Genomic DNA, 15,317 nt, shown 5'->3' with positions numbered 1-15,317 from the left:
ATAAGGAAAAGGCAAAGAAGTGGCATGACAAGAGATTGTCAACCAGAGTCTTTGAGCCAGGACAAAAAGTTCTGCTCTTCAACTCCAGGCTCAAATTGTTTCCAGGAAAACTCAAATCCCGGTGGAGGGGTCCGTATGTGATTACAGGAGTATCACCATATGGATATGTTGAGCTTCAGGATATTGATTCTGACAAGAAGTTCATTGTCAATGGACAGAGGATCAAGCACTATCTTGAAGGAAATTTTGAGCAGGAATGCTCAAAACTGAGACTTGAGTGATTCTCAGTGAAAGTCCAGCTAAAGACAGTAAAGAAGCGCTTGCTGGGAGGCAACCCAGTCATTAGGAAGGTGTATGATTAGTTCTTACAGAGGCAAGTATCAAAAATGAAGGAATTCACAGAGTTACAGAAGGATTCAGCTCAAAAAGCAGAGAAAATGAGCTTACTGGCGAAAAAACGCCAGTAAGGGGCATTTTGGGCGTTAAACGCCAGAATGGGCACCATTCTGGGCGTTTAACGCCAGTAATGGTACCATTTTGGGCGTTAAATGCCAGAATGGGCACCATTCTGGGCGTTTAACGCCAGGTGTGCAGCATCCTGGGCGTTTTGGAAAAACGCCCAGTGAGGAAGAATTTCTGGCGTTTAACGCCAGCCAGGGTACCTGGCTGGGCGTTAAACGCCCAAGTGGGGCAACAGATGGGCGTTAAACGCCAGAATGGGTGCCATTCTGGGCGTTTAACGCCAGCTTGGTGGGGGGACCACAATTTTGTTTTCAAATCAGATTTTTTCAAACTTTCCTTTTCTCACCCATACTTTTCTACAAAATCACACTTCAATCATTCATCATTCACCTTCAAATCTTCAAAAATCAAAACTTTTTTTTCAAATTTATTTCAAATCAATTACAAACATTGTTCAAAAATTTCACCCTTTTCTCAATTTCTTTTCATATCTTCTCAAATCTCCTTTCAAATTCCTCTTTTTTTTCGAAAACTCCCCTCCCCACCTTATAAATACACGTTTGTTCCCCTCTTCCAACCACACCATTCGAATTTTCTCTTCCTCCCCCTCTCTTCTCTCTTCTCTTTTGCTTGAGGACAAGCAAACCCCTAAGTTTGGTGTGCTTTTCCGTGATCACTAAGCCAAAGTTCATCAATATCATGGCTCCTAAGGGAAAACAAACCAATTTAAGAGGCAAGAAAGAGAATAATCCAAAGAATCTTTGGAATGAAGAGAAGTTCTTAACCAAAGAACATGAAGACCATTATCATAAAATAATGGGTCTGAGGTCAGTGATCCCGGAAGTTAAATTTGATCTGAAAGAAGATGAATATCCGGGGATCCAAGAGCAAATTCGAAACAGAGGATGGGAAGTTCTAACCAATCCTGAAACAAAGGTTGGAAGGAACATGGTTCAGGAATTCTACTCAAATCTGTGGCTAACAGATAAGCAGAGAATGACTGGAACTGCTTACCATACCTATAGAACCATGGTCAGAGGGAAAGTTATATACTTCCATCTGGACAAAATAAGAGAAATCTTCAAGTTGCCTCAACTGCAAGATGATCCTGATTCCTTTAATAGGAGGATGGTGAGAGTAGATAAGGGGTTGGATCAAGTTCTAGAGGACATATGCCTCCCTGGAACTAAGTAGATAACCAATTCTAAGGGTGTCCCAAACCAACTCAAGAGGGGAGACCTCAAACCAATTGCAAGAGGTTGGCTAGACTTTATTGGGCGTTCCATATTGCCCACTAGCAACCGTTCTGAGGTCACCATCAAGAGAGCAGTGATGATCCATTGCATTATGCTTGGAAAAGAAGTGGAGGTGCATCATGTGATTGCTTGTGAGATCTACACAATTGCAAATAAGAATTCCACTGAAGCCAAATTGGCTTATCCAAGCTTGATTTCCTTGCTCTGTAAAGAGGCTGGGGTGAAGATGGGGGTAGATGAGTTCATACCCATTGAACACCCAATCACCAAGAAGTCAATGGAAGGACAAGTGCAAGACAACTCCATCAAGAGGAGGGCGCAGGAATTCCTCCCTGAATTCCCAAGAATTGACTACTGGTCCAACCTAGAAGCATCTATTAACAAGTTGCAAGAGACTATGGAGCAACTGAAGGAAGAACAGCAGAATCAGAACTGCATGCTCTGCAAATTGCTGAAGGAACAAGAGAAGCAGGGGCGTGAAATTCAAGAGATGAAACGCCAAAAGCTCTCCTCTCAAGCTGAGGGAGCATCCACTTCTCAAAATCAAGGTTGTTGAGTTCTAACTCTGTGAAAACCTCTATCATTAGGAGCCTATTTTTTTCGTTTTTCTTGTCTTATTTTATATTTTTTTTAGTCTCATCTTATATCTATATTTGAGTCTTGTTCTTAGTTCATAATTAATAAAATTTAAGTTTATGCCTTAAAGCTATGAATGTCCTATGAATCCATCACCTCTCTTAAAAGAAAAATGCTTTAATCACAAAAGAACAAGAAGTACAGGATTTCGAAATTTATCTCTGAAACTAGTTGAATTAGTTTGATGTGGTGACAATACTTTTTGTTTTCTGAATGAATGCTTGAACAGTGCATATGTCTTTTGAATTTGTTGTTTTTAAGAATGTTAAATTTGTTGGCTCTTGAAAGAATGAGGAGAAAAGAGAACTGTTATTGAGGATCTGAAAAATCATCAAATTGATTCTTGAAGCAAAAAAAAAAAAAGCAATGAAAAAAAAATATTTTCGAAAAAAAAAAGAGAAGAAAAGAAAAAGAAAGAAATAAAGTGGTGATCCAAAGCAATAAGAGTGTGCTTAAGAACCCTGGACACCTCTAATTGGGGACTTTAGCAAAGCTGAGTCACAATCTAAAAAGGTTCACCCAATTATGTGTCTGTGGCATGTATGTATCCGGTGGTAATACTGGAAGACAGAGTGCTTTGGGCCACAGCCAAGACTCATACACTAGCTATGTTCAAGAATCATCATACTTAACTAGGAGAATCAATAACACTATCTGAGTTCTGAATTCTCATAGATGCCAATCATTCTGAACTTCAAAGGATAGAGTGAGATGCCAAAACTGTTCGGAGGCAAAAAGCTACTAGTCCCGCTCATCTGATTGGAACTATGTTTCTTTGATATTTGGAGTCTATAGTATATTCTCTTCTTTTTATCCTATTTGATTTTCAGTTGCTTGGGGACAAGCAACAATTTAAGTTTGGTGTTGTGATGAGCGGATAATTGTATGCTTTTTGGCATTGTTTTTAGTATGTTTTTAGTATCTTTTAGTTAGTTTTAGTATATTTTTATTAGTTTTTAACTAAAATTCACTTTCTGGACTTTACTATGAGTTTGTGTGTTTTTCTGTGATTTCAGGTATTTTCTGACTGAAATTGAGGGTCCTGAGCAAAAATCTGATCCAGAGACTGAAAAGGACTGCAGATGCTGTTGGATTCTGACCTCCCTGCACTCAAAGTGGATTTTCTGGAGCTACAGAAGCCCAATTGGCGCGCTCTCAACGGCATTGGAAAGTAGACATCCTGGGCTTTCCAGCAATATATAATAGTCCATACTTTGCCCAAGATTTGATGGCCCAAACCGGCGCTCAAAGTCACCTACAGAAATTCCAGCGTTAAACGCCGGAACTGGCATAAAATTTGGAGTTAAACGCCCAAACTGGCATGGGAGCTGGCGTTTAACTCCAGAAAAGGTCTCTACACGAAATTCCTTCATTGCTCAGCCCAAGCACACACCAAGTGGGCCCGGAAGTGGATTTTTCTGTCATTTACTCATTTCTGTAAACCTTAGGATACTAGCTTTTACTACTTATAGGATCTTTTGACATTGTATCCGTACCTTATGACCTCATAACATTTTGTACACGTTTCTTTCCACAGTATGAGCCTCTAAACCCCATGGTTGGGGGTGAGGAGCTCTGCTGTGTCTTGATGGATTAATGCAATTACTACTGTTTCTTATTCAATCATGCTTGCTTCCATTCTAAGATAACACTTGTTCTTAATCCGGATGAATGTGATGATCCGTGACAATCATCATCATTCTCAACTATGAACACGTGCCTGACAACCACCTCTGTTCTATCTTAGATTGAGTAGTTATCTCTTGGGTTCTTTAATCGGAATCTTCGTGGTATAGGCAGGACCTGATGGCAGCATTCAAGAGAATCCGGAAGGTCTAAACCTTGTCTGTGGTATTCTGAGTAGGATTCAATGATTGAATGACTGTGACGTGCTTCAAACCTGTAACCTACTGGGCGTTAGTGACAGACGCAAAAGAGGGATTCTATTCCGGTAGGGGAGGGAACCAAACCGGTGATTGGCAGTACTGTGACAGAGTGCGTGCATTAGCTTTCACTGCGCGGATGGGAGGTAGCCATTGACAACGGTGAAACCCTACACGAGCTTGCCATGGAAGGAGACTTGCGTGTTTGATGAAGAAGACGGTAGGAAAGCAGAGATTCAGAAGATGGAGCATCTCCAAACCTCAACCCATTCTCCATTACTGCAATACAAGTAACCATTACATGTTCTTTTGCTTTTTACAATCAATCCTGACAATTTCTGATATCCTGACTAAGATTTACAAGATAACCATAGCTTGCTTCAAGCCAACAATCTCCGTGGGATCGACCCTTGCTCACGCAAGGTATTACTTGGACGACCCAGTGCACTTGCTGGTTAGTTGTGCGGAGTTGCAAAAGTGTGATTGCAATTTCGTGCACCAAGTATCTCTATCTTTATCTTTATGCTTTTTTCGTTTATCACTATACCCATTTGAGTCTGCCTGACTGAGATTTACAAGGTGACCATAGCTTGCTTCATACCAACAATCTCCGTGGGATCGACCCTTACTCGCGTAAGGTATTACTTGGACGACCCAGTGCACTTGCTGGTTAGTTGTGCGAAGTTGTAGTGATCACAATTTCGTGCACCAAGTTTTTGGCGCCGTTGCCGGGGATTGTTCTTGTGTATGGACAACTGACGGTTCATCTTGTTGCTTAGATTAGGTATTTTTTTCAGAGTTCTTAAGAATGAATTCTAGTGTTTCAAGGTGATGTTCTTATCATCACCAAAGTTGATTGATCCTCATCAATTTAGCTCTTGAATGCAATGTCCTGCTGAAGCTTGGCTAGCTATGTCTAATTCCTTTAGACTAAAGCTTTAGACTAACATTGCATGATTCCTGGAATTCTCATTAAGAATTTTGATACCTTTGTTTTCTTTTCCACTTAAATTTTCGAAAAAGCACAAAAAATTTTACAAAATCATAAAATCCAAAAATATTTCTTGTTTGAGTCTAGAGTCTAATTTTAAGTTTGGTGTCAATTGCATGCATTTTTCGGATTCATGCATGTGTCTTCATTAATCTTCAAGTTGTTCTTGATGATTTCCTTGTTTTGATCTTTGAACTCTATTGACTTGAGTATTTCTGTTGTTTCTCATATGCATTCTCATATTGTTAGTGTCAGTAGTATACAAACTGCTAAGTTTGGTGTCTTGCATGCATTGTTATTTGATTTTAGTTGCACTATTGAAAATCCAAAAATATTTTTAATTTATGTCTTTTCAAGTCAATAATACAGAGAATTGAAGATTCAGAACATACTGCAGAGGAATCACACAGAAAAAGCTGGGCATTCAAAAATGCCCAGTGAAGAAGACAGACTGGCGTTTAAACGCCAGCCAGGGTGCCTGGCTGGGCGTTTAACGCCCAAAAGGGTAGAGTTTTGGGCGTTAAACGCCAGAATGTGCACCATTCTGGGCGTTTAACGCCAGGATGGCACAAGGGGGAAGATTTTGTTTTCAAAATCAATTTTTTTTCAAGTTTTCAAAGTTTTTCAAAATCAAATCTTTTTCAAATCATTTCTTTTCAATCAAATGTTTTCAAAATCAATTTCTTTCCTTTTTCAAAGATACTTGCTAACAATTAATGATTTGATTGAACAATTCAAGTATGTTGCCTTTTCTGTTGAGAAAGGTTTAATGTTTGAATCATATCTTTTCTTGTTAGGCAAGTCATTAATTTTTAAAATCATATCTTTTAAAATTGTTTTCAAATCATATCTTTTAAAATTGTTTTCAAATCATATCTTTTCAATCATATCTTCTTAACCACATCTTTTTCAAAATAGTTTTCAATCAAATCTTTTTGATTTCTAATTTCAAAATCTTTTTCAAAAATCACTTGATTTCTTTCCCACTTTTATTTTCGAAAATCAATTAGTGTTTTTCAAAATGTTTTCAAGTTCTTTTTGACTTAATTTTCGAAAATTACTTCCCTTCTTCTCACATCCTTCTATTTATGGACTAACACTATCCCTTAATGCAAAATTCGAACTCCATCTTCTTTGATAAGTTCGAATTTTCTACTTCTGTCTTCTACTTTTCTTTTCCTCTGACACCTAAAGGAATCTCTATACTGTGACATAGAGGATTCCATATTTTCTTGTTCTCTTCTCTTTCATATGAGCAGGAACAAAGACAAAGGCATTCTTGTTGAAACTGACCCTGAACCTGAGAGGACCTTGAAGCGAAAGCTAAGAGAAGCTAAGGCACAACTCTCTGCTGAGGACCTGACCGAATTCTTCAAAGAAGAAGAACCCATGGCAGCCGAAAACAACAACAATGCCAACAATGCAAGGAAGGTGCTGGGTGACTTTACTGCACCTACTCCCAACTTCTATGGGAGAAGCATCTCTATCCCTGCCATTGGAGCAAACAACTTTGAGCTTAAGCCTCAGTTAGTTTCTCTAATGCAACAGAATTGCAAGTTCCATGGACTTCCACTGGAAGATCCTCATCAGTTTTTAGCTGAGTTCTTGCAAATCTGTGACACAGTCAAGACTAATGGGGTTGACCCTGAGGTCTACAGACTGATGCTATTCCCTTTTGCTGTAAGAGACAGAGCAAGAATATGGTTGGACTCTCAACCTAAAGAAAGCCTGGACTCTTGGGAAAAGCTAGTCAATGCCTTCTTGGCAAAGTTCTTTCCACCTCAAAAATTGAGTAAGCTTAGAGTGGAAGTCCAAACCTTCAGACAGAAGGATGGTGAATCCCTCTATGAGGCTTGGGAAAGATACAAACAATTGATCAGAAAATGTCCATCTGACATGCTTTCTGAATGGAGCATCATAGGTATTTTCTATGATGGTCTCTCTGAACTATCCAAGATGTCTTTGGATAGCTCTGCTGGAGGATCTCTTCATCTGAAGAAGACGCCTACAGAGGCTCAAGAGCTCATTGAAATGGTTGCAAATAACCAATTCATGTACACTTCTGACAGAAATCCTGTGAACAATGGGACAAGTCAGAAGAAAGGAGTTCTTGAGATTGATACTCTGAATGCCATTTTGGCTCAGAACAAGATATTGACTCAACAAGTCAATTTGATTTCTCAAAGTCTGTCTGGAATGTAAAATGCACCAAGCAGTACTAAGGATGCTTCATCTGAAGAAGAAGCTTATGATCCTGAGAACCCTTCAATGGAAGAGGTGAATTACCTAGGAGAACCCTATGGAAACACCTATAATTCTTCATGGAGAAATCACCCAAATTTCTCATGGAAGAATCAAGAGAGACCTCAACAAGGTTTCAACAATAACAATGGTGGAAGAAACAGGTTTAGCAATGGCAAGCCTTTTCCATCATCTTCTCAGCAACAGACAGAGAATGCTAAACAGAACCCCTCTGACTTAGCAACCATGGTCTCTGATCTAATCAAAACCACTCAAAGTTTCATGACTGAAACAAGGTCCTCCATTAGGAATTTGGAGGCACAAGTGGGACAGCTGAGCAAGAAAGTTACTGAACTCCCTCCTAGTACTCTCCCAAGTAATACAGAAGAAAATCCAAAAGGAGAGTGCAAAGCCATAACCATGGCCAAATCTAGAGAGGGAAGAGAAGAAGTGGACGCCACTGAGGAAGGCCTCAATGGGCGTGCACTAGCCTCCAATGCGTTCCCCAATGAGGAACCATGGGAATCTGAGGCTCAAAATGAGACCATAGAGATTCCATTGGACTTACTTCTGCCTTTCATGAGCTCTGATGAGTATTCCTCCTCTGAAGAGGATGAGTATGTCACTGAAGAGCAAGTTGCTAAATACCTTGGAGCAATCATGAAGCTAAATGACAAGTTGTTTGGAAATGAGACTTGGGAGGGTGAACCTTCTTTGCTCATCAAAGAACTGGATGACTTGTCTAGGCAGAAATTACCTCAAAAGAGACAAGATCCTGGGAAGTTTTCCATACCTTGTACCATAGGCACCATGACCTTCAAGAAGGCTCTGTGTGACTTAGGGTCAAGTGTAAACCTCATGCCTCTCTCTGTAATGGAGAAGCTAGGGATCTTTGAGGTACAAGCTGCAAGAATCTCACTAGAGATGGCAGACAACTCAAGAAAACAAGCTTATGGACTTGTAGAGAATGTTTTGGTAAAAGTTGAAGACCATTACATCCCTACTGATTTCATAGTCCTAGAGACTGGGAAGTGCATGGATGAATCTATCATCCTTGGCAGACCCTTCCTAGCCACAGCAAAGGCTGTGATTGATGTTGATGGAGGTGAACTGATCATTCAAGTGAATGAAGAATCCTTTGTGTTTAAGGCTCAAGGATATCCCTCTGTCACCATGGAGAAGAAGCATGAAGAGCTTCTCTCAAATCAGAGACAAACAGAGCCCCCACAGTCAAACTCTAAGTTTGGTGTTGGGAGGCCACAACCAAACTCTAAGTTTGGTGTTGAACCCCCACATTCAAACTCTAAGTTTGGTGTTGGGAGGTTCCAACATTGCTCTGAGTATCTGTGAGGCTCCATGAGAGCCCTCTGTCAAGCTACTGACATTAAAGAAGCGCTTGTTGGGAGGCAACCCAATGATATATTTAATCTATTTTCCTTTGCTATTTTATGTTTTTTGTAGGTTGATGATCATAAGAAGTCACAAAATCAATTGAAAAAGCAAAAACAGAATGAAAAACAGGAAGAAAAACAGCACACCCTGGAGGAAGAACTCACTGGCGTTTAAACGCCAGTGAGGGTAGCAGTTGGGCGTTTAACGCCCAGTCTGGCACCATTCTGGGCGTTTAACGCCAGAAAGGGGCACCAGACTGGCGTTAAACGCCAGAAAAGGGCAAGAACCTGGCGTTAAACGCCAGATTTGGCACAAAACGTGTTTTTGCATGCCATTTGGTGCAGGGATGACTTTTCCTTGACACCTCAAGATCTGTGGACCCCACAGGATCCCCACCAACCCCACCACCCTCTTTCTTCTTCACCCATTCACCAATCACCTCAACACCTCTTCCCCATAAACCCTTCTTCACTCCTTCATTTTCACACCACCTAAACACCACTTCTCCCCCTCTTTGGCCGAACACAAAGCCATTCCCTTCTTCCTCATTTCTTCTTCTTCTACTCTCTTCTTTCTTCTTTTGCTCGAGGACGAGCAAACCTTTTAAGTTTGGTGTGGTAAAAGCATTGCTTTTTGTTTTTCCATAACCATTTATGGCATCCAAAGCCGGTTCAACTGAGAAGGCATGACCTCAAGCCCATCACTAAGAAAAGGATGGAGCAAACAAGAGATCCCTGAGATGCCTCAAGGGATGCACTTTCCTCCACAAGACTATTGGGAGCAACTAAACACCTCCCAAGGAGAATTGAGTTCCAACATGGGGCAACTAAAGGTGGAGCACCAAGAACACTCCATTCTCCTCCATGAAATTAGAGAAGATCAAAGAATCATGAGAGAGGAGCAACAAAGACAAGGAAGAGACATTGAGGAGCTCAAGCACTCCATAGGATCTTCAAGAGGAAGAACAAGCCGCCATCACTAAGGTGGACCCGTTCTTTAATCTCCTTGTTCTTTGTTTTTCTGTTTTTCGAAATTTTCATGCTTATGTTTGTCTATGTTTGTGTCTTATGATCATTAGGATCTTAGTGTCTATGCCTTAAAGCTATGAATATGAATCCATCACCTTTCTTAAATGAAAACTGTTTTTATCACAAAAGAACAAGAAGTACAGGATTTCAAATTCATCTTTAAAACTAGCTTAATTAGTTTGATGTGGTGACAATACTTTTTATTTTCTGAATGTATGCTTGAACAGTGCATATGTCTTTTGAATTTGTTGTTCATGAATGTTAAAATTGTTGGCTCTTGAAAGAATGATGGAAAAGGAGACATGTTACTGAGGATCTGAAAAATCATAAAAATGATTCTTGAAGCAAGAAAAAGCAGTGAAGACAAAAAAAAAAAAAGAGAGAAGCAAGCGAAAAAAAAAACGAAAAAAAAGGGGAGAAAAAGAAAAAGAAAGAAAAAGAAAGAAATAAAGTTGTGATCCAAGGCAAAAAGAGTGTGCTTAAGAACCCTGGACACCTCTAATTGGGGACTCTAGCAAAGCTGAGTCACAATCTGAAAAGGTTCACCCAATTATGTGTCTGTGGCATGTATGTATCCGGTGGTAATACTGGAAGACAGAGTGCTTTGGGCCACGGCCAAGACTCATAAAGTAGCTGTGTTCAAGAATCATCATACTTAACTAAGAGAATCAATAACACTATATGGATTCTGAGTTCCTAAAGAAGCCAATCATTCTGAACCTCAGAGGATAAAGTGAGATGCCAAAACTGTTTGGAGGCAAAAAGCTACTAGTCCCGCTCATCTAATTTGGAGCTAAGTTTCATTGATAATTTGGAGTCTATAGTATATTCTCTTCTTTTTATCTTATTTGATTTTCAGTTGCTTGGGGACAAGCAACAATTTAAGTTTGGTGTTGTGATGAGCGGATAATTTGTACGCTTTTTGGCATTGTTTTTAGTATGTTTTTAGTAGTTTTAGTTGAGTTCTTAGTATATTTTTATTAGTTTTTAGTTAAAATTCACTTTTCTGGACTTTACTATGAGTTTTTGTATTTTTCTGTGATTTCAGGTATTTTCTGGCTGAAATTGAGGGACCTGAGCAAAAATCTGATCTAGAGACTGAAAAGGACTGCAGATGCTGTTGGATTCTGACCTCCCTGCACTCGAAGTGGATTTTCTGGAGCTACAGAAGCCCAATTGGCGCGCTCTCAACGGCGTTGGAAAGTAGACATCCTGGGCTTTCCAGCAATATATGATAGTCCATACTTTGCCCAAGATTTGATGGCCCAAACCGGCGTTCAAAGTCACCTCAAGAAATTCCAGCGTTAAACGCCGGAACTGGCACCTAATTGGGAGTTAAACGCCCAAACTGGCATAAAAGCTGGCGTTTAACTCCAAGAGGAGTCTCTACACGAAAATGCTTCATTTGCTCAGCCCAAGCACACACCAAGTGGGCCCGGAAGTGGATTTTTATGTCATTTACTCATCTCTGTACACCCTAGGCTACTAGTTTTCTATATATAGGACCTTTTACTATTGTATTTTCATCTTCGGACATCTAGTTCTTAGATCATTTGGGGGCTGGCTTCACGGCCATGCCTAGACCTTGTTCTTATGTATTTTCAACGGTGGAGTTTCTACACACCATAGATTAAGGTGTGGAGCTCTGCTGTACCTCGAGTATTAATGCAATTACTATTGTTCTTCTATTCAATTCCGCTTGTTCTTTGTCCAAGATATCACTTGTTCTTCAACTTGATGAATGTGATGATCCATGACACTCATCATCATTCTCACTTATGAACAAAGTGACTGACAACCACTCTTGTTCTACAAGCATACGAGGCTCTAGTGAATATCTCTTGGATTATTTAACCGGAATCTTCGTGGTATAGGCGAGAACTGATGGCGGCATTCAAGAGAATCCGGAAGGTCTAAACCTTGTCTGTGGTATTCTGAGTAGGATCCAATGATTGAATGACTGTGACGTGCTTCAAACTCCTAGCAGGCGGGGCATTAGTGACAGACACAAAAGAATCGATGGATTTTATTCCGGCCTGACCGAGAACCGACAGCTGATTAGCCATATGCTGTGACAGAGCATGGGAACATTTTCACTGAGAGGATGGGAGGTAGCCATTGACAACGGTGAAACCCTACATGAGCTTGCCATGGAAAGGAGTAAGAAGGATTGGATGAAGACTGTAGGAAAGCAGAGAGACGGAAGGGAAGGCATCTTCATTCGCTTATCTGAAGTTCTCACCAATGATATACATAAGTATCTCTATCTTTATCTTTATGCTTTATTCGTTTATCACTATACCCATTTGAGTCTGCCTGACTGAGATTTACAAGGTGACCATAGCTTGCTTCATACCAACAATCTCCGTGGGATCGACCCTTACTCGCGTAAGGTATTACTTGGACGACCCAGTGCACTTGCTGGTTAGTTGTGCGAAGTTGTAGTGATCACAATTTCGTGCACCACTCAACTTAAAATGAGGAGCAAAAGAACTAGCAACACATTTGGCATCATTCATGCCAAACCTTTGAAGCACCTTCTTTATGTACTTCTCCTGTGATAAATAAAGCTTCTTGGAATCTCTATAACGAGTAATAGTCATGCCCAAAATCTGTTTGGCAGGACCCAAGTCCTTCATAGCAAAGAACTTGCTCAACTGTTTCTTCAACTCATTAATCTTCAAAGCATTCTTGCCCACAATCAAAATATCATCTACATAAAGCAAAAGAATGATAAAATCATCATCAGAAAATTTTTGCACAAATACACAATAATCTGAAGTTGTCTTACGGTAACCATGCTTCCCCATAATGGATTCAAACTTCTTGTACCACTGTCTTGGAGCTTGCTTCAACCCATAAAGACTCTTCTTAAGCTTGCACACAAAATCTTCCTTTCCTTTAACAACAAACCCCTCCGGTTGCTCCATGTAGATCTCCTTATCTAAATCACCATGAAGAAAAGCCGTCTTCACATCCATTTGCTCAATCTCCAAATCAAGAGATGTTGCTAATCCAAGCACAGCACGAATGGATGACATCCTTACAACAGGAGAAAATATCTCCTCATAATCAACACCTTTTCTCTGGCTAAAGCCTCTAACAACCAATCTAGCCTTATACCGAGGCTTAGAATTGTGTTCTTCATTTTTGATTTTGAATACCCATTTGTTCTTCAAAACTCGCATACCCTTCGGTAGCTTCACCAACTCATAGGTATCATTCTCAAGCAAGGACTTCATTTCTTCTTGCATAGCTTCAAGTCATTGAGCTTTGCTTTCATCTTCAACAGCCTCTCCAAAGCATTCAGGTTCTCTCCCATCAGTCAACAAAACAAACTCATGTGGAGAATACCTTGATGAAGGCTTCCTCTCTCTTGTAGACCTTCTGAGAGCATTTGCAGGAATTTCCAAAGTTGATTCTTCATCTTGATCATCATCACCAACTTCATCAAGTATCGGATCAATTATTCCATCTTCACCTGCACCTGTATCATGCTCATTATTTTGAGCTTCAACGCTACCATCTTCTACCATAGGCATAGAGGGAGTAATATCCAAGTCAGAAAAATCATCACTAGGCTGAACCATTGGCTTCTCCGCATGATCAACATCCTTCAATGTTTGGTTTTCAACAAAGACAACATCTCTACTCCGAATCACCTTCTTGTTAACAGGATCATAAAACCTGTAACCAAACTCATCCATGCCATAGCCAATAAAAATACACTGCCTAATCTTTACATCAAGCTTATATCTCTCATCTTTGGGAATATGAACAAAAGCTTTACATCCAAAGACTCCTAAATGATCATAAGAAACATCTTTACCTGACCATACCTTCTCTGACACTTCAAATTGCAAGGGAACACATGGTGTTCGGTTCAAGACATGAACAACAGTGCTCAAAGCTTCACCCCAAAAGGATTTTGCCAATCCAGATTGTGACAACAAGCACCTAACTCTTTCAACCAATGTTCTGTTCATCCTTTCAGCCAAGCCATTCAACTGAGGAGTCTTCGGAGGAGTCTTCTGATGTCTTATACCATGCTCTTTACAATAAGTATCAAATGGACCTGAGTACTCACCACCATTGTCAGTACGAATGCATTTCAACTTCTTCCCAGTTTCTCTTTCAACAGAAGTTTGAAATTGCTTGAACACATTCAAAACTTGATCTTTGGTCTTCAAAGTGTAAACCCATAATTTTCTAGAATGATCATCAATAAAGGTTACAAAATAGATAGACCCTCCAAGTGTTCTTGTCTTCATCGACCCACATACATCAGAATGCACCAAGTCAAGTATCTCCGGCTTCCTTGAAGGTGGATGGCTCTTAAAAGAAACCCTGTTTTATTTCCCAACAAAGTAATGGTTGCACTTTTGCAAAGTAACCTTACAACCAGATAAAAGATTCCTCTTGGATAAAATATTCATACCCTTCTCACTCATATGACATAATCTCTTATGCCATAAATTAGTTTCATCAACAAACTCAGCAGCATTAACAACATCTTTCACAATCTTTGCTTGAGTTAAATAAAGAGTAGAGTGTCTTGTACCTCTAGCAACAACCATGGAACCCTTGGTGAGCTTCCAACTTTCACGAGAAAATGAGCTATCCAAGTCTTCATCACACAACTTACCAACAGAAAGTAAGTTCAACCGAATATCTGGAACATGTTTCATACGCTTCAAAGTCAACTTGGTACCGTTGGAGGTTTCTAAGCAAACCTGTCCAACACCAGCACATTTTGCAACACCTTGATGAGCCATTTTCACATCACCAAAATCACCAGGAGTATAAGATATAAACAAATCCCTCCTAGATGTAACATGAATAGAAGCACCACTATCAATCACCCAACTAGTGCTATTATCAACAAGGTTAACAGATTCAAACTCCTCAACAACAAGAAAATCATCATGAGTTACATTAATCTTGTCTTCCTTGCTACCATAATCTTTATTTGTGCTCTTGTCTTTACTTGCCTTGGCTTTCTCCTTCTTTAGCTGCCAACAAAATCTCTTCACATGTCCCTTTTGACCACAATGATGACACTCAATATTCTTATACTTTCCTCGAAACTTGCTTCTGCTTTGATCTCTACCTTTAGGACCTCGACTTTTGCTTCTCCCCCTATACTCAAAAACAAGAACATATGAATGTGTAGTCGATGTACCTTGTGACTTTCTTCTCATCTCTTCATTCAAAATACTGCTCTTGGCAAGATACATAGAGATTACACCATCAGGAGCAGAATTAGACAATGACATTCTGAGAATTTCCCACGAGTCTGGTAAGGAGCCAAGAAGTAACAATCCTTGAACCTCTTCATCAAACTTGATACCCATGGAAGATAACTGATTCATAATTCCTTGGAAATTGTTCAAGTGATCTGTCATTGATGTCCCATCTGTATACTTCA

General features: G+C 39.9%; 1 non-coding gene across 1 annotated transcript; it reads right to left on the bottom strand.

Moving 5' to 3' along the window:
- Positions 1 to 7,022: 7,022 nt before the first annotated feature.
- On the bottom strand, positions 7,023 to 7,126 carry LOC130971391 (small nucleolar RNA R71). The gene has a single exon (XR_009082613.1). It is a non-coding gene; the product is annotated as a small nucleolar RNA R71 (small nucleolar RNA).
- Between the last annotated feature and the right edge of the window lie 8,191 nt (positions 7,127 to 15,317).

Source organism: Arachis stenosperma, chromosome 3 (assembly GCF_014773155.1).
Source record: "Arachis stenosperma cultivar V10309 chromosome 3, arast.V10309.gnm1.PFL2, whole genome shotgun sequence".
Classification (NCBI taxonomy): Eukaryota; Viridiplantae; Streptophyta; class Magnoliopsida; order Fabales; family Fabaceae; genus Arachis; species Arachis stenosperma.
The sequence above is the reverse complement of the archived record's forward strand: the minus strand, read 5'-3'. Positions and strand labels throughout refer to the sequence as shown.